At 46.3% G+C, this 18,858-nt stretch overlaps 1 protein-coding gene and 1 long non-coding RNA gene across 5 annotated transcripts in view; one reads left to right on the forward strand and one right to left on the reverse strand.

Moving 5' to 3' along the window:
- Nucleotides 1–281: 281 nt before the first annotated feature.
- Nucleotides 282–7,407, reverse strand: LOC136147331 (uncharacterized). The gene is made up of 2 exons (XR_010659167.1): nucleotides 6,773–7,407; nucleotides 282–1,094 (listed from the first exon to the last, which is right to left on the reverse strand). It is a non-coding gene; the product is annotated as an uncharacterized lncRNA (long non-coding RNA).
- Nucleotides 7,408–7,531: 124 nt separating this feature from the next.
- The window catches only part of ZNF592 (zinc finger protein 592), a 47,784-nt gene continuing 36,457 nt past the window's right edge, over nucleotides 7,532–18,858 (forward strand). For 2 of the 4 annotated variants that reach the window (XM_065906155.1, XM_065906159.1), the window contains exon 1: nucleotides 7,532–7,620. The gene's annotated coding sequence lies outside the window, so the exon portion shown is untranslated. Of the gene's footprint in view, nucleotides 7,621–8,694; nucleotides 8,712–16,658; nucleotides 16,688–18,858 lie in introns of those variants that run through there. The other 2 variants (XM_065906157.1, XM_065906158.1) reach the window with 2 other exon arrangements.

Consider the following 18,858-nt stretch of genomic DNA (forward strand, 5'->3'; position numbering starts at 1 on the left):
CAGCAGTGAAAGCCCAGAGTCTTAAGCACTGAACCACTGTGGAATTTCCAAAAGTTCACCCTTTTAAAGTATCTAATTGGTGGTTCTCAGTGTAGTTGAACAAATTGTATCTTTTTTTCATTTAATATTTTTCTGTTACCCCACTGGGTGCTTACTCAGTGGTAAGTTATACAATGTTTCAAGTCATAAGTTACTTAATCATTCATATGTTTCAAACTTTCACTATCACAAAAAAGATTACAGTAAATATTATGCAAGTAGCTATTCACTTTTGGAGAGGATTCTATTTTTTTTTTTTTAACATGGACCACTTTTAAAGTCTTTATTGAATTTGTTACAATATTGTTTGCTTTATGTTTTGGTTTTTTGGCCACCAGATAGGTATGTGGGATCTTAACTCCTTGACAATGGATTGAACCCATACCCCCTGCATTGGAAGGTGAAGTCTTACCCTCCAGACTGCCAGGGAAGTCCCTGGGAAGGAGTCTTTCTTTTAGTGAAAACTTTTATATTTAGAATTAGCCAGCTGGACTCAGTTTAGATGATCCCAAACTGTTGGCAACATCCAAAATATCATAGTTAGGAGCCAGGCAAACATATGCCTTCTCTTCATCAGACCTGATCAAGGTGTTGACCTTGGTTACATCAATGTCATAGCGCTTCTTCACAGCCTGTTCAATTTAGTGCTTGACATCCACAATAAACACAAATGTGTTGTCTTCTGTCTTCTTCATGACTAACTTGGTGGTGAGGGGGACCTTGATGATGGCACAGAGGTCAGGCTTGTTTTCCCTAGGGGCGCTCTTCCGAGGATACCTGTCTGCACTGCCCGCTGAACTGCAGTGTTTCGGGCTGTGGCAAGGTGGGTGACATCTGAATCTTTTTTTTTTTTTTTTTTTTTGTGGTCGTGGATGCCTTTCAACACTGTTTTCTTGGTCTTGGCTTTGGCTTTGGGAGGGGCAAGGATTTCCTTCTTTGCCTTCAGTGCCATCTTAGTGAAAAAGAGAGAGGACTTTTTCTGAAGGAAAATTTTCTAGGAGTGGTACTGATGAGTCAAAAGAGAGTCACATCTCTATTAAGGCTCTTCAGAAGTACTGTCAAAAAAAAAAAAAAAAAGAAAGAAAAAAGAAAAGAAGAAGAAGTACTGTCAAATTGTTTTTTAAGACGATTATACAAATTCCCATTGCTACAGCTTTCTCTGAATGGGTCAATTGCATCATCTTATTAGCAATGGAAAATACATAAGGTAGGTATGTGTGTGTGTGTATACATGCGTGCATGGTAAGTCACTTCAGTCGTGTCCAACTCTTTGGGACCCCCTGGACTCTAACTTGCCAGGCTCCTCTGTCCATGGGATGCTCCAGGCAAGAACACTGGAGTGGGTTGCCATACCCTTCTCCAGGGGATCTTCCCGACCCAGGGATCGAACCTGTTTCCTGCATTTCAGGAAGATTCTTTACATCTGAGCCAGCAGGGAAGCCCTATATACATACTAGTGTAGTAGGTGTATTGCTATGTGGATTTCTATAATAGCCATACCAATCCTAAGATAGTTAAAGCTATTTTTTAGCTAAATGGGAATGGAGGGACAGTGATTTTGAGGGGACTGAGAGAGAAGGTAAAGGGATTTGCTCCTTAATATTCTTCTGTCTCTACCCTGCCTCTTCATCCTGTTTATATACCAGTTTCTTCTTCAGTGAGCTGTGCTTCTTCAGGGCCTAGTATAGTGCCTCAGACTGTCCTGAATATCAATAAACATTTATAAAATGTATACATGATGGGAGGAGAAGGTTAAAATATACACACCCAGAGTTGGTTATACTAGTAAAATGAGCATTCAGTAGTTTTAATGAACTCGCTGGAATCAACACTTTCCATTCCCTCCAAATAAATATATTGACTACTTTCCATGCCTGCTGAATGCTTTGGACAAGTGAGTCTATATCTGGAATATATATATATGTGTGTGTATACACATATATATACATATACATATATATGTAGATATATATACATCTTCTTACCAGTTTTGTTAGATACCTAACAAGAGTCTGTTGTGGTTGGTCCCAAAACTGCTTATGACAGCTGTTTGCCAGAGTTTAACTGATTTAATTAAAATTACATAAACTGATAAGACATAAGCCTGAAAGAGAAGGAGTTATTTCTATGAAATGTCAGTTGAATGCTTTAGAAATATTAGCTAAAGACCACATGAAAATTACTGGCAAACCATACATGGGAGGCAGAAATATAAAGGATTTTTTTTTTTTTTTTTTTTTTAAAGAAGGAGTCTCTATTTATATTGCTTTGGAGGAAATTTTAAGCCCTCAGTCAATTTTATTTTTTAAATTATTCTGTTTTATTTCATCTGTGCTGAACAGCATTCTGGATCTTAGTTCCCCAACCAAGGAATGAACCCATGCTCCCTGTAGTGGTAGCATGGAGTCCTAACCACTGGACTGCCAGGGAAGTCCCTCTCAGTCAATTAAAAAAAAAAAACCAAATTGGAAAGCATAGAAAATACATCATGGATATGAATTACGTAAGAAAGACAACTTAAGAATTCTAATTGCCACTGTTGCTCAAATAAAAGGTTGGCTGTCACACCAAAAGATTGGCAAGTGGGTGTTCCTTACAGGTTTGAAGTGAAAATGAAATGTTAAGGTTTGTATTTGCCACTTTAATATACTTTTCCTATTAACTGACCAACTGTTGGGCCAGATTGATTTGTTTGGGCAGGGACAAATATGTATACCCTATTCCTTTTAATATTTTTTTCCCCATAGGAGGTCAGATAGGGGAGAATTTGTGCTGGTTATTCCAGGAGTGATCTATCTAACTGGTGAATTTGGATCTACCTGCCCTTAGAGATGGGTTGGAAAAGATCCCCTGGAGTAGGAAATGGCAACCTGCTTCAATATTCTTGCCTGGAAACCCCATGGATAGCACCTGGTGGGCTATAGTTTATGTAGTTGCAAAGAGATGAACATGACTGAGCGCAGGCACGCTCATGCACACACAAGGACTTAGAGGGCAATCTTTCCTCATCACACGTGGCTAAAGCTGATAGACCTCCGCAAAGTGGATGTTGGAATTTGGGAGAGACTATTTTCATTCAAAGAATAGTGAAAAGCTTTTTGGTCATTAACCAGGTCATTCACCAGGACATTTTTCAGCTCAGCTTTATTGGTAATAAAGTTGATATTTTCATCTTTTTTTGGGTTCCAGTCTTCTCAGGGCTGATACTTCCTGTCCCTGTAGCATTCCAACAGTGTTGGGTAAGATGGCGTCTACATTTTGTCACAACCGAGATACATCATTTTCCCTTTTATTTTAGTTTGTGATTGTGCTCATTCAAATAAACAGTTGTCTCCAGTAGTCTGCTGTCAGTAGCCTAGTCTTGTTTAAAGTTCAGTCTGTATCTGAAGCTAGACAATGAGAAAGCATTTATGATTTCTGAGAAATACTGGTATCAGGAAATATTTACTGAGAAGGGAAAAGAAACCCAAACATGGCTCCTGCCAATCCTTCTAGCCCCTCCTCCACCACATCCTGCAAGAGTGTTGCCTGTCCTGCTGATTTCTGGACCGTTAAACATAGCACATTTAAGGTCATAGCCTGTATGGATATTTAAGTGAAAACTGCAAACATAGTGGGGAATAATAGTCTAGCCTTTTCTTAATATCCTTTAAGGCATTTTGGAGCCCTATAATTGGTCTGAAGATCAATAATCAGTATTTAAAAAGAAATAAAAATATAAAATTGAAAATATCAGAAAGAATTGCATAAAATAATGGTAATATTTCATGAAATGTTTTGTTTCAGAGGTGTGTGTGTGTGTGTGTCTGTGTGCATGGGCATATATATTCTGGGTTGCGATGTAGAATATATTTCTGATGGAGGGCCACAGTCAAAAAAGAGTGCAAAGGATATTATTCAGCCATAATGAAGAAGAAAATCACACCATTTTTGAAAACATGGATGGATCTTGAGGACATTACGCTAAGTGAAATAAATCAGAGAAACACAAACACTGTGTGATTTCACTTTTATATGGAATCTAAAAAAAAGAGCCAATCATAGAAAGCTGTAAAAAAAAAATTAAGTTTTTGCTAAGCATTGGTTTTAAAGTGCACATTTCTTCTTTCTTTCATTTTTACTCTCTGCTAATTTGTTCTCTGAAACTGTTGCATTCTGAATAAGTTGTAGCAATGAATAACCAGAGAAGCAAGGGCCTCACTCAGAGAAGCAAGTTCTCACTCTGTGAACAGCTGGAATGCAAAAACTGTTGTCCCTACCTCTTCATTCTGAGTCAGTCATATACCCACACAGCATTAGAGTAGAAGGGCTTTTCAGTGGAAAAGACTCTGATGCTGGGAAAGATTTAAAGCAAAAGGAGAAGGGGGTGGGACAGGATGAGAAGTTTCAGATAGCACCATTGACTCAATGAACATGAATTTGAGCAAACTCTGGGAGACAGTAGAGAACACAGGAGCCTGGCATGTAGCAGGCAATGGGGCAAAGAGTCAGACATGACTTAGCAACTGAACTAGAAGAAAGGCTAAGATCTAGAATCTCATTAAGGAAGAGGATACAGAAACATTTACTTTAAAATTTATCACCTGCACAGTTCAAGCCTCAGGAATTTTCTTCCAGCCATCAAATCACAGTGGGTTCAGCTTGGTATGCAGGATCAAAGTCCTACCTTTCCAGACTGACTCACCTATATTTCTCCCACGTGAATTTATGCTCCAAGCAAATTGACCTTTTGGTGTTCGCTGAACTTCTTATTTTGTATCACTGATTGTACTGTTCCTTCTGCATAGGTCAGCCTCCTCAACTAGCCCCTCTTTGTTGCCAAAGTCCCATCTACCCTTCAAAGATCATTTCCAACTTCCTTTCCTAATTTCTAATACATTTCTTTTTAATTCCATAAATATCTGTAAGAAATACCTTTTTATAAAAATGCACTTGAAAATATAATTTTTCCTGATTTCAACTAAATATTAATGTACTAGTGTAAAAAGAAAATACAGAAGTCACAGAAGAAAATAAAATTCCAATTAAAAAATCTACACATGATACACATTTATGTACATTTATATATTACAAACTGGTATCATATCATTTTATGACTTGCTTTTTAATTATATGTATATGCCATGACATTAATCTTCTTCTTCAACACGCTTTTTTTTCTGGCTGTACCACAAGGCATGTGGGATCAGGGATGGAACCCCATTGGAAGGTAGAGTTTCAACCACTGGACAGCAGGGAAAGACTGTTCAACCTGATTTAAAAGATTTGTTTTTGTATTGGAGTATAGTTGATTTACAATATTATATTCAACATGATTTTAATGGTTACAGATGAACTATAATTTAACAATCATGTAACACTGGCCATTTTATTTGTTTTCAAGGTGCTGTATTTTGGGGGAATATAAGTGGAATGGTATCCAGGGTATAGAGGATTCCTTGTTTGCTCAGCTGTCAAGAATCCACCTGACAATGCAGGAGGCCTGGGTTTGATCCCTGGTACCAGAAGGTCTCCTGGAGAAGGAAATGGCAACCCTCTCTAGCATTCTTGCCTGGAAAATCCCATGGACAGAGGAGCATGGTGGGTTACAGTCCACAGGGTCGCAAAAGAGTCAGACAGGATTTAGCAACTGAACAACAACAATAATGCAGGATACAGAGACAAATTTCCTAAAAAAGCACAGTGGATTATGTTTTGGGAAACAGGAAACTGGGGCCAGTGATAATTTGGAGAAATTGAAGTCCCCACATGAATCTTCGGAAATATTGACACATAAGTTGTGTTTCCCACTCTAAGTGTGATAGGGGTTTGAGCCAATTGCACTTAAACTTTAAAGGGCAGTGACCCCTGAAGTATTACGGTTGACTCAGGGGGTCATCCAGGCAGCTGACCCATGGAAACATGCAGGGGTGAGCATGTATGCCGCCTCACCTCATAATATTTCTGTCTCTGTGTAGGGTCTAAATCTAGTAGGAAGAAATGTGCCTCTTCTCAGATTTCTTCCTCCCTCTTCCCCAGCCCTATTTCTTTTCTGAGATCACCCACCATTAATTATCCTATCTTTTATCTTTTAGTCTCCCCTCTCAGCTCCTTTGAGAGTTCTTCCTCAAATTGAAATCACCTCTCCTTAACCTTTAAATTTTTTTTCTCCAGCTTTATTGAGGTATAATTAACAAATAAATACACATATTGAAAGTATGCAATGTGATGATTTATATACATATGTGTACACGGAAATGATTACCACAATCAAGTTATTTAACCTGTCGATCATCTCAGGTATTTACCTTTCATACACTTGCGTGTGGGGAGAACACAAGATGATTAGGAAATTTCCAGTGTTAACCACAGTTACTATCCCTGGAGCCATAGGCCCAGTACCTACCCCCAGCCCTCCGCCTTCCTCCCCTCCCTCCCCCTGCCAAATTTCTGGATTCATCACCCTTTACAGCCTTCATTGCTCCACCACCGCACTGCCACTCTTAACTAAGCTAAGAGCCTGGCCCAGAGCAGGCCTTGGCTGAGCTAGTTCCACCCCTCGAGCAAAGCGGCGTCTCTTTCCTCGTTCTTCTGAGGGCATTTCTCCATTGGCAGTGGGTGCTCAGTGCCAGATACAGACTCCGTGCTCTCCCCTCCCCACCTGGCTGCCACCTTTAACGCCGCCCGTTCCCGGGTCCTCTGGGTTCTTGGAAGGTCCTTCCTGGCCCTCTGCCCGCCTGTTCCAAGTTCTCACCTCGCACAGTCAGAGCTTCCCCAGTAACTCGGAGGATCTCAGTCTACCCCTGGGAGGCAGCCGTCGCCAGGCCTCCAACTCGGTTCGCCGCGGGTCTCACGGTCATGTCACAGCGCCCCTGCACCTCCAGGCCCGCGTGCAAGCCCCCAGGTGCAGCGATGACCGAGCATTTAGGGCGCACCTACTAAGCGCAGGCCCACGCCGCCTCTGCTTCGGCCCCACTACGAGCCGGATTTTGAAGGAAAAGGACGCCGTCCCGGCTCCAGAGGCGCTCTGTCCGCAGGGGCGAGGCACCGCGTAGGCAGTTCGTGGCCCTCTAGTGGGGGACCTCGGCCCCGACCCCAGGCCCCCGCCCGGGAGGCGCGTCAGAGGACCAAGAGGCCCAGGTTGCAAGGGGCGGCCGCCGGACCGGAACCGCACCGGGTGCTCGGCTGGGGCAGGCGAGGCCGAGGGTCCGGCCCTGCCCGACGCGGTCCCCGCCCCTCCCCGCCCGCCGCCACCGCCACCGCCACCGCCGTCGCCGCCGTCGGGTCGGTGCCGAGCAGTCCGTCTGGGGCGGGAGGCGAGAGGCGAGAGGCGAGAGGCCAGGCCCCAGGCCCGGGCTGCCCCTCAGCCGCACTGCCCTGGGCGGGTGCCCAGGTCCAAGTCGCCTTCCGCCCGGCCGGCCACCCTCCCCCTCCCCGCCCGCGGCCCCAGCCAGGTCCCGCCGCCAGGCAGGCTCCCGCCCCCGCTCCGCCCCCGGAGCCGCAGCCCCGCCCGCCACTGCCGTCGCCATGTTGTGGCTCCCACAGCCGGCGCTGGGGACGCGCGCGGCCGAGCCCGGGGCCTGCAGCCGCCGCCGCCGCCAGGTAAGCGCCCCCCGCGGGCCGGGCCGGGCGGGGCTTGTGGGCCGGGGCCGCCGCCGAGGCCGCCCCAGCCCGAGCCGGGGGCAGAGCGGAGCCGGGGCCGAGCCCGCGCCCGCGCCGCGGCCCGGCCCTGCAGCCGGGCGGACCCTGCTCGCCGCCTGAGGCGGCAGCTACTTCCCCCGACCGCCGCCTGGCGGGCCCCGGCCGCCACCCCACCCCGCCCCCGGCGGACGGGCCGCCTGCCCCTTCCGCCGTCCCGACCCGCCGCTACCTCGCCGGGCGGGCACGCTTGCTGTCTGTCCTCCCCGCTCGAGACGGGCGGCCGCCCTTGGCGTCGGCCCGCGGCCCCCCGCCCGGGCACGGATAACGGTGCCACTTTGCCCGGCTGGGGCGCCCTGTCAGCCGGACCATCCCGGCCGCCCGAAGAACTGGCGCCGTCACGGGGCAGACACTTGGGGGATCGTCCTTTTTTGGCGCCCCTCAGCCCCAGCCCCCACCTCCGCCCAAGTTCTTGTCCCTGGGGGAGGTTTCTTCGGGAGCAGACGGGTATGCCTGCTCCAGAGTTGGGGGGCCCAGGCAGGGTGACCAGGCCTGTTGATCAGGGTGGAGATCGTCTCTCTGCAGGGACTCTTCCTGCCAACCTGGGGGGGAAGACGCTCAATGTGACCCGAGGGCGGACGGGGAGCGTCTGCTGGACAGATGGCCTCCTGGCCTTGGATCAGCGCTTGCGAGGGGGAGGGGTCCGGACGACCTTAGGTATGCCTGCTTCCGAGAACCCTAGGATTATTGGAGCTGCTCAGGGATTTTGAACTTTTCTTTTTTGAGCAGGCCAGAGGTGGCATTAAAAATCCTGGACTGGAGTAAATCCGAGGGCCCACCCAGACCAGCATGGCTGGCACCCAGGACTAGCCTAGGTTAGGACTGGCAGTCAGAGAATGGGACATGGGGGGGAGTGGGGGAAGATTGTGTTTGGCTCAGGGCTGGCCCACTTGCCTTCAGCTCTGTGTTCTGCAGGGTCTGTTGGGTGCATCTGTTGGTGTGTACAGTGTGGCTGAGGTTACAGAACCTGGACAGATGGATGCCTGGCCTGGAAGGTGTGTGGTGGGTTTTCAGGGGTCTGTTGCCTCATCCCAAGTACATTATGCAATGAAAGAGAAGAGGAGGCAAGGTTCTAGCACACAGATTTTGACCGTTTTCCAGTTGTTCCACTGGTCATGGCTTCGATTCATTCAGTAAAATTTTACTGAGCACTTATTATGTGCCAGCCACTGCACTAGGTGCTGGGAGTATAGGGGTAAACCAGAAAGACATGTTTTACCTTGAGTTCATAGACTCAATAATAAACAATCTTGAAACATCACTCAGCAACAGGTATTTTTGTCAACAAATATGTGCTAGGCATTGTTTTAGATGCTGTGAAGAAAACAAAGCAAAAATAACTGTCCTTGTGGAGTTTTAATGTGGGGGGTTGTACAGACAATAAAATAAAATATAAAATAAAAATATATGCTGTTAATAAGTGCTAATGAGAAAAAGAAAACAGGTTATTGCGTTATTGGGTAGAGACTGAATTTATATTTGGGTGGTCTGGAAAGGGCTCCTGAGAAGTTGTCTTTTGAATAAAATGTTGAAGGAAGTGGTGAACTAATCATTTCAAACTGTGATGAGTACAAGGAGAGAAAGGTGAAGAGCTTAGTGACAAATAACGGGCCTTGATTTGGGTTGGGGGCTCAGGGACAGTGTCCCTTGAGGAAGTGACATTTAGGCCAAGACCTGAAGGAGGGGTGAGAGTTAACCGTGTGTGGAGCAGCCCGGAGCTTGGTAAGTTGGAGGAAGTGAAAGAGGCCTGTGTGACTGAAGAGGAGATAAGTTTCTAGAGAGGTGTGTCAGTTCACTGGGGGCCTCTGGGGCAGAATGCCTTTCCCTCCAGAGTTTGGATTTACCCCCAGTGTAATTAGGAGCCTTTGAAGGGTTTTAACTGAGTGACATGATGATATTTATATTTACATTTTAAAAGGACTCTGGTCTGGACACAGATAAGCAGGTAAGGGTTGAGTGGCCTCACTACTTGATCTGCTTGGAAAAGCCTCAAGCAGTCCGGGGGGGGGGGTGAGGGGGGGCGCGAGGAGGATCTTTTCTCTTAGATGGTTTTGCCCAGCTTTTAGGAAAGGAAAGAAAAATGAATTAACATTTATGGAGTGCCTGTTAGGTGGGAGAATCAATTTTAGAGACTTTTACAAACATTATCATATTTAACTTAATCTTCTCTGCACTCTAAGAGGAGTTGTCCTGCCCTCTTTACATGCAAGCTCAGAGGAGTTAGATGACTTATCCAAAGCTACATTTGTAACACAATCTGTATTCAAACCCAGATCTTCCTGATTCCAAAGCCCTCTGGCTCTGGAGCCAGACTACTGAATTTGTGTCTTGCTTCTGCCACTTACTAACTGAATGATTTTTAAGTTATTTAACCCTTCTGGTGCCTCAGTTTCCTGTCTGGAAAAGCCTCAAGCTTTTCTCAGCTTCAATGCAGATAAAAGTACCTACCTCCTAGGGTTGTTCTGATTAAATTAACTTTTAGTACAACATGTTAGTTGCTTTTACTAAAAATTTTTAAACATCCACACTGCCTCCCAGCCCTGTTGTCATTTTGGATGAGATTAACTGTAGGGACAATTCAGTTCTTGAATATTGTGAGACTGTTTTCCTTTAAATAACTTAATGCCAATGTTCCATGTGCTCAGTCCTTCAACACTGAGCTCTTGTGTCAGTCTTGACCCTGCACTGGGGCTTATGGATACAATGTGGGTTCCTTCCCTCAAGCTCAGTGTATCTAGGGGAGGTCAGATAATTAAAATGAACTACAATGTACTTAACAAATTTTCAAAAATCCCTGTATTTAGAGAGCTACAGTTAAGACCCGTAAGAACTAAATGCCCGGGGAAGTAGGGAAGGTTTTAGGGCCAGGGTGACTTCTGAACTGGGCTTTGGAGGAAGAACAGTGTTACCACCATGTTAAGACTGGGCAAAGGACATTCTATGTAGAGGGAGTTATACGTGAAAGCACGGAGCCGTGAGAGGCTTGGTTTGTCCAGGGATGAGGCTGGTAAACCGAGCTGGGCTTGTGAAAGGCAGGTCAGGTTTGAATTTAATTCCATAAGGCACAGGGACCTATCAGAGACTATTGGATGCATCAGATCCGTACATGATGGGTGCTGCTGATAGAGAGTGGATACAGTTGTTATCTTGGGAGGTGACTTTATTTTGGTGGGATCTTAGGGCTTCAGTATCTGAAGTTTCAGAAACCTGAAACTCAGGTGGTTGTTTTTTTTCTTTTAATATGATTTTTATTTTGTTACTGGCTGTGTTTCATTTTTGTTGCTGCTCAGGCTTTTCTCTCATTGTGGCGAGTGGTGGCTAACTCTCTAGTTGTGGTGTGCGGGCTTCTCATGGCAGCGGCTTCTCCTGTTGCTGAGCTTGGGCCCCAGGGTGTGTGGGCTTCAGTAATTGCAGCACATGGGCTCAGTAGTTGTGGCTCCTGGCCTCTAGAGCACAGGTTCAATAGCTGTGGTGCACAGACTTCAGTTGCACCACATCCATAGCATGTGGGCTCTTCCGGGACCAGGGATCAAACCTGTTGTCTCCTGCATTGACTGGTGGATTCTTTACCACTGAACCACCAGGGAAGCCCTGAAATTCAGTTTTGTAGGCCACGTGGAGCTGATTGAGATCCAGGGAGACTGACTAACCAAACTTGGAAGAGACTGATGCAAAAAATCAGGGTATTAACTAGCCTTGAGAAATGAAACAGCAGAATGACAGATGTTTCTGTCCTCTGGTCATGGCCCTCCCCACCCCCACCCCCTAACTTCTGGGCAGGGCTCAGACATACTAACAAATTCTTGCTCCTCGATTCCCATTTGTTTATCTCAGGTTCCATGAATACTAACCTTTTTTTGTTAACATAACCTTGCCCTAAAGTTCTATACAGTGTAGTTAACAATGTTTATTAGTTGATGGAATGAATAATTCTGTATCATTTGAATGGGATCCTGTGTTTGTGAAACTTAAGGAAAAGGAGGAATAACTTTTTTAGAAGTAAAGTATTGCAAAAGGGGCTCCCTAGGATTGGGTTACTGGGGAAGGTATGCAGATACCAAGTGGTATGGGTAATTTTGTGGCCAAGGGATGGTTGTGGACGGGTACCTTGGAAGTTGCTCCGAGAGCAGAGGTCTGTGAACTCTTGAAAGGGGTTGGGTGGGGGTGGGTTGAAGTTGCACCTGAAGGAGAGTTTGGTTTAGGATTTTCATCTTGCCTACACATGGGGGACAGAAAAGAAGGTACTAATTCTTGCCTTCTACTCAGCCTGGTCATGGTGAGCCTTCCTATTGCATGGGAATCTTCATGTGGTTTGAGCTTCATCTTAACACTTCTGCTTCTGCAAAACTGGAAAGAGTGGTGAACCCCCTAGAGTTCTGAATCTGTATTTTTCTACAGTGGAAAACAAAATCCAAATAGACCAACCTAGATTATGGATTAATTATTTTTCTTTTAAAACTCTAAAGGACATTCATGTAGAAAATTTAGGCAATACAGATAGGTACACAAATTAAATAAAAATGATAAACCCTATAACCTAGATCTACTGTTAGCATTTTAATATTTAGTGTTTTTATTAGATCTTTTTCTCCAGCTCTATCTTTCTGTGTAAGTGGTTTTGACTTTTTTCTTTTCCTACCGAAATAGGAGCATCCCAAATAGAAGAGCATTCCAAGTGTCGATATCTGTGAGATGGAGTAGTGGCGTATGCCCGCAGTCTGTGTGTGTCTCTGTCTGTGGGCATCTGGTCCAGTGTGCCCGCAGTCTGTGTGTGTCTCCGTCTGTGGGCATCTGGTCATGTGCCCGCAGTCTGTGTGTGTCTCCGTCTGTGGGCATCTGGTCATGTGCCCGCAGTCTGTGTGTGTCTCCGTCTGTGGACATCTGGTCATGTGCCTGTATTATGTGTGTGTCTCCGTCTGTGGGCATCTGGTCCAGCGTGCCCACCAGCTGTGTGTGTCTCCATCTGTGGGCATCTGGTCGTGTGCCCACAGTCTGTGTGTGTCTCCGTCTGTGGGCATCTGGTCATGTGCCCACAGTCTGTGTGTGTCTCCGTTTGTGGGCATCTGGTCCAGTATTCTCCCACTTCATGCTTTAGGAGTGGAAGAGGGGATGTCCATTAGTTTTTTTTTTTTTTTAATTCTGAGAAATGTTTTTAGGGATAAAAGTACTACTTCAGCCAACCATTCATTTTTATTTGACAGTGGGAAGTGTTTATGTGTGTGTTGAAATGACACATCTGATCCTTTTTATGACTGAAAGAAAATCACCTTCTGAGTTTGGTGTCACCTCAGAGTCATTCCTCAAATGCATCAGCGCTTGGAGAACAGCTGTCCTCTATTGGTTGGGTGACTCTGGGTAAAGTCACATTTACCCAGATTCTCCATTTCAGATTCTGAAGGTGCTGTATCAAGAGGTATGGTGTCAGTCCCCCTTCCTGTCATTGACATGCTCCAGGGGATGTGCTGGAGCTCTGCATACATGCTCTATTTACATGATCGATTGTAGAAAGACTGCTGCCATGTTGAGTGAAAAAAGGGGTATGTCTGCTGAACAGATGAGCTCCTGACCTCGAGTCAGTGTGCATATGGGATGAGGGGTCTGTATGACTTTGTTTTGTCCATTTGTGAGCTCCAGGATTATTGGAGACCCATGAAATTTTTTCCAATATTTCAGTGGTAGCATTAATAGTCTTCTGCAAAAAACAAAATCCACAGGCTTATCCAGGAAGGCAAGAGCAACACCCTAAGTTTAACTCAGAATGGGTTCACTACTCTGCAGAACAGAGCTTACTCTAAGATTTTACCACTGAGTGGTGGAATTGGAGTGGTTTTTACTCTTTTCTCTATATTTTTGCCTATCATTTGAATTTTCTATGAGCTTGTATGTCGTCTTTACAAAAAGAAAACAACCAGTAAACCTGTTTTTAATTTTAGAGACATTGAATGCCCTAAAGCAAAAACTCTTAACTGCTCAGAACTGCGTTCCTCTAGAAGAGGTATGGTGTTGAACCAGGCCACCCCTCTTTGGCCGCTGCCTTTGTTAGAGGTGCAGTAAAGACATGTTCTCCCCAGCAGTGAATTAGGCTAGGACCTCTGATGGGAATGGTTCCTTAATTCAGGGAGCCAGGGCTGCACCCATCTGGGAGGAGCTGACAAGTAGAATGAATTTTTTGGAGGAGAAGGGAGTCCAGGATGGGTAATGAGCAGCTGTTCAGATTCTTCTGGGGCTTGGCCCAGCTGAGGCTCAGGTCTGTGTGGACAGGGGCTGCTCTCTGCCTTTGCCTTGTTAGACAGACTCTCCAGACCTGAACTGAACTGGCTGGGGTTGTAAAAACTGCTTCACTGCCTGAGACTTCATTAAAGCTATATATCTTCAGGCCCTTAAAAATATTAGGTGTATGATTAATACTACTGTTGGTTAGAATGTCCTTGGTTAGAATGCTTGCTTGTATTTAAAATCCTCTGGAGCTTTTTTGCCACTGGCCCATCATTGATCAGTTATCTACAGTTGCTTTTGTAAGGCCCACCCTGGGCCCAGCCCAGACAGAGCTGGATGCTCCATGGAGCATAAAAGTATCATGTGAGATGAACTTTGCCCTCAAGGAGTTTCCCCACTGAAAGCAATTAGAGAACAATTTGCTTCCAGGCCAGACGTGTCTTAAGAGGGATTTTGTTTCTGAGGGTAGTGGTTACTTTCACACCAGTCACCCCTCTGAGATGGCTGGGGTTACCTCTGGGAAACATTCCCTGGTACCCAAAATGGATTCAGTGGCTGTTTGGGAGGAGGGAATGGTGGCAATGATGTAATCTCATTTTTCGTGACCCCATTTGTCTCCCTTTGACATTGCTTTTCTAAGCGCCTATATCCTTAGAAGGCAGCCACCTACCCATATCCCCAGTGAGCCCCAGTGCCTATCATTCCACCATTCCCCTGAGTCTGAAGATGTCTGCATTTCCCCTTAGAGTCCCCTTTTAAAATATTTACACCCTGTGGGAGAGGTCAGTCTCTCAACAGTTCATCACTAAACAGTAGCTTTAATTACCAGGAGTTAATTAAGTCAATGGGGAGAGAGACTGGGACCCAGGCAGGCACTTGGGGGCAAGAGTGTCCAAAGGGACATGTTCCGTGTGACAGGAGAGGAGTATGGGCAGCACAAGAAACTTCCGTTAACGTTAGTTGCTGTGGGCACGTGCTACTAATGCTGGGGCCACCCTAGTGGTCCTGCTGCCTGGGCATAGGGTGTAGAACGTCCTCGCACTGGTACAGGGGACTTTGAGGTGGAGGTGGAATTTGGGCTCAGTCGTAAAGGACTTTGCTGATGGATGGCTCAGCAGGTAGAGGATCCGCCTGCAGTGCAGGAAATGCAGGAGACACAGGAGACACCGGTTCCATCCCTGGGTTGATACAATCCCCTGGAGAAGAAAATGGCAACCCACTCCAGTATTCTTGCCTGGGAAATCCCATGGACAGAGGAGCCTGGAAGGCTACAGTCCAGTGGGTCACAAAGAGTCGGATATGACTTGAGTGACTAAGCAGCAAGCAGCTTAAAGGATTAGAAGTTTGTTTTTCCTTCCTTTAAAAAATATGGTATGGTTTCCAGAGGGTTACGGGGGAGGAATAAATTGGGAAATTGGGATTGATGTATACACATTACTATATATAAAATATATAAAATAGGGTTTCCTCGGTTGCTCACTGGTAAAGAATTTGCCTGCCAATGCAAGGGATCTGGGTTTGATCCTTGAGTCAAGAAGATCCCCTGGAGAAGGAAATGGTAACCCACTCCAGTATTTTTGCCTGGGAAATCCCATGGACAGAGAAGCCTGGCAGACTACAGTCCTGGGGTTGGAAAGAGTTGGATATGACTGAGCACACACACAACAAGGACCTACTGTATAGCAGAGGAAACTATGCAATACTCTGTAATGGCCTATATGGGAAAAGGATCTAAAAAAGAGTGCATATGTGTGTGTGTTCAGATGGTAAAAACATCTGCCTACAATGCGGGAGACCCAGGTTCAATCCCTGGGTTGGGAAGATCCCCTGGAGAAGGAAATGGCAACCCACTCCAGTATTCTTGCCTGGAAAATCCCATGGATGGAGGAGCCTGGCAGGCTACAGTCCATGGGGTCGCAAAAAAGTCGGACACAACTGAGCAACTTCACTTCACTATGTGTGTGTGTGTTGTTTGTTGTTCAGTCGCCTAGTCATGTCTGACTCTTTGCAACCCCATGGACTGTAGCAAGTCAGGCCTCCCTGTCCCTCACCATCTCCCGGAGTTTGCCCAAGTTCATGTTCATTGCATTGGTGATGCCGTCCATCCATCTCATCCTCTGATGCCCTCTTCTCCTTTCCATTCTACTATTCTTGCCTAGAGAATTCCATGGACAGGGGAGCCTGGCAGGCTACTGTCCGAAGGGTTGCAAAGAGTCAAACATGACTGAGTGACTTAGCATGCATGCATACTCAGTTTAGAAGATTTTGAAACATTCAGGAAAACAAGTCCCTCATAATTTTACTTCCTGATAGATGGCAGAGGGGTGTGATCTTTTTACAATGAAAGTCAGGACAGGTCGCTCCCCTACCCCATGTCCTCCCCCAGCCTTCCATCTGAAAGTGAACATCAGTCCTCGCAGTGGCCCTTCATTATCTGCTTCCCATCTCCATCCCCTCTCACAGCCCCTGCTCTGGTTCAGGTTCTTTGCATGCACCAAACACTTTGCTGCTTCAGGGCTTTCTACTTGCTCTTTCTTCTGCCCAAAACCTCTTCGCTGTATTCACGTGGTTTGCTCTCTCAGTTGCTTCAGAATTGAGAATGTAGTCATTCCAATTTCTGACTTCAGTTGAATTCCTGTTGAGAAAGGCTGTATGACTACCTGACATATGAATTTGCTTTTTTCTAGTGGAATGTCATCATTGTGTGAGGAGGGACTTTGTTCTGTGGTGTCCACAGTGGCTAGAATAAGGCCTGGTATGTAGTAGGTGCTCAACTAATGTTATTGATTGAATGAATGAACATAGATGCATGTGTGTGTGTGTGTGTGTGTGTGTGTGTGTGTGTGTGTGTGTGGTGGAAATCAAGAGGGAAAGGGCGGTGGGACTAGAGGCCGGGAGGAGGGGGGAAATTCCCCGGTGGGCCGATGGTTAGGACTCTGCTTTCACTGCTGAGGGCCAAGGCTCAATATCTGGTTGGGGAATTAAGATCCCACAAGCCGCATAGCAAGGCCAAAAATATCCAAATAACAAACAAACAGCATAATAGAAGCTGAGGGGGGGAATGGGTGTGGGTGGTGTGGACAGTGAGGACGCTTTTGGCAGGAATGGAAATTGGAGACGTGGTCTGTTCCAGTCTCTACAATCTGGTTTCTTACCGGTGCTGTTGAAGGTGAAGGCAGTGATTTGGTGCTTTGAGGCAGGTGAAGAAGCAGCTGTTGAAATGCAAAGTCGGGAGACTTGGTCAATGCTTAGGTTAGGTTACGGAGGTTCTCAAAAGCCTGGCATTGGGGTTGCAGCTGATGTGATGGGCCACAGGAAACTATTGTAGATTTTTGAACAAAGCAGATGACTGATAAAAAATGGTGTTTGGGGGAAGACTGGTCTTAAAGAGACACATAGGACGACTGTGGGGAGAGACCAGAGCTGGCGAGGAGAGAGGTTGGCAAGGACTAGGATGGAGGCAGGAAGCAGCACCGAGGACCTCAGTGAGACCTGGGAACGGCGGGATCCTCCCCAGCTGCTTGCTGTGAGGCCTTGACTAAAGCTTCTGTGCTCCCAGCATGGTAGAGCTTATTGTCCGTGATTTCGGATGAGTTTTGGAAGCAGTTGGGGATAAGTGGGTGCAGGGAAAGAGATGGGTCCCCCTCAGGTGTGTTCATTAGACAGCTCATTCTGTGCAGAGCAGGCAGTCGTATCCTGCGCTGGGCCTGCATGTTGCCAACTCACCCCGGATGGGAGCCTGCCTGTCCTCTCTGGTCTGCTGGAGACTTCCCTGTGGGAAAAGGGCTGTGAGTGTGCTCAGGTTTTCTTCTGAACCTACACGGATACCAGGGCAGTATCTGAAATCCATCCGTCTGGCTAACTTCTTTCCACTGTATTTTCTGTCTCCATAGTTTTGTCTGTTCCTCAGAACAAGTTGTCCCTGACTCACAGGCCCATCTGGACTGGGTTAATTGACTGGAAATCCTTATTTCTAAATGGTCTCTGTTTCATTAGGGTTTTAGCCTGTTTTTAAAAAGGCTTCGGCTAAGATGAGGTGAGTGGAGAAGTGATTTCTGCACGATCAGCTCCTTGATGATCTTTTGGTACAAATCATGTTTTGAGATTGGTGTTTCTAAGGTATTAATTCCTAGAATCAATATTTGGGTGTCTGCCTTGTGCCAGGCATGATAGGTACTAGGACGGTAACACAGAAGAAAATAAACAAAAGTCTTAACTTTCATGGAGCTTGTGATCTAGTGTGTGAAGGCTTACAGGTAATAAGGAAAACAAAGTTTGAGAGGTGGTGAAAAGTATTATGGAGAAAAACAAAGCAGAGATGGAGGACAGAGAGTTTTGGTGGGGAGGCAGGTTTTCTGCTTGAAGTAGGGACATCTCCGTGATAAAGGACATTTGAGTAGAACTCTGAAGGAGCGAGAGAAGGAGCCGTGAGGGAGGAGCAATTAGTGGAGAGGAAAAACTGGATAGAGGAGGGGGAAGCTACAGGAGAGGGGGCTGGGGTGGTCCCACTGGGCTTGTAAATTCTTGTGGGGGCCTGCACCTCAGCTCTGGGTGAGATGGGAGGCCCGGGTTGGCTGTGCAGAACCATGATAGACTTTGCCGTCCTTTCTGAAAGGTTCGCTGCAGCTGCTAAGGGATTGATGCCGTGGGGCATCTGCAGGGGCTCTCAGCTTAGAGAGGGACAGTTCAGTTCAGTTGCTCAGTCGTGTTCGACTCTGCGACCCCATGAGCTGCAACATGCCAGGCCTCCCTGTCCATCACCGACTCCCGGAGTCCACCCAAACTCATGTCCGTTGAGTCGGTGATGCCATCCAACCATCTCATCCTCTGTCGTCCCCTTCTCCTGCTGCCTTCAATCTTGCCCAGCATCAGGGTCTTTTCTTTGTTTGTTTTTTTTTTCTCAGCTCTTCACATCAGGTGGCCAAA

Source organism: Muntiacus reevesi, chromosome 15 (genome assembly GCF_963930625.1).
Source record: "Muntiacus reevesi chromosome 15, mMunRee1.1, whole genome shotgun sequence".
Taxonomy (NCBI): domain Eukaryota; kingdom Metazoa; phylum Chordata; class Mammalia; order Artiodactyla; family Cervidae; genus Muntiacus; species Muntiacus reevesi.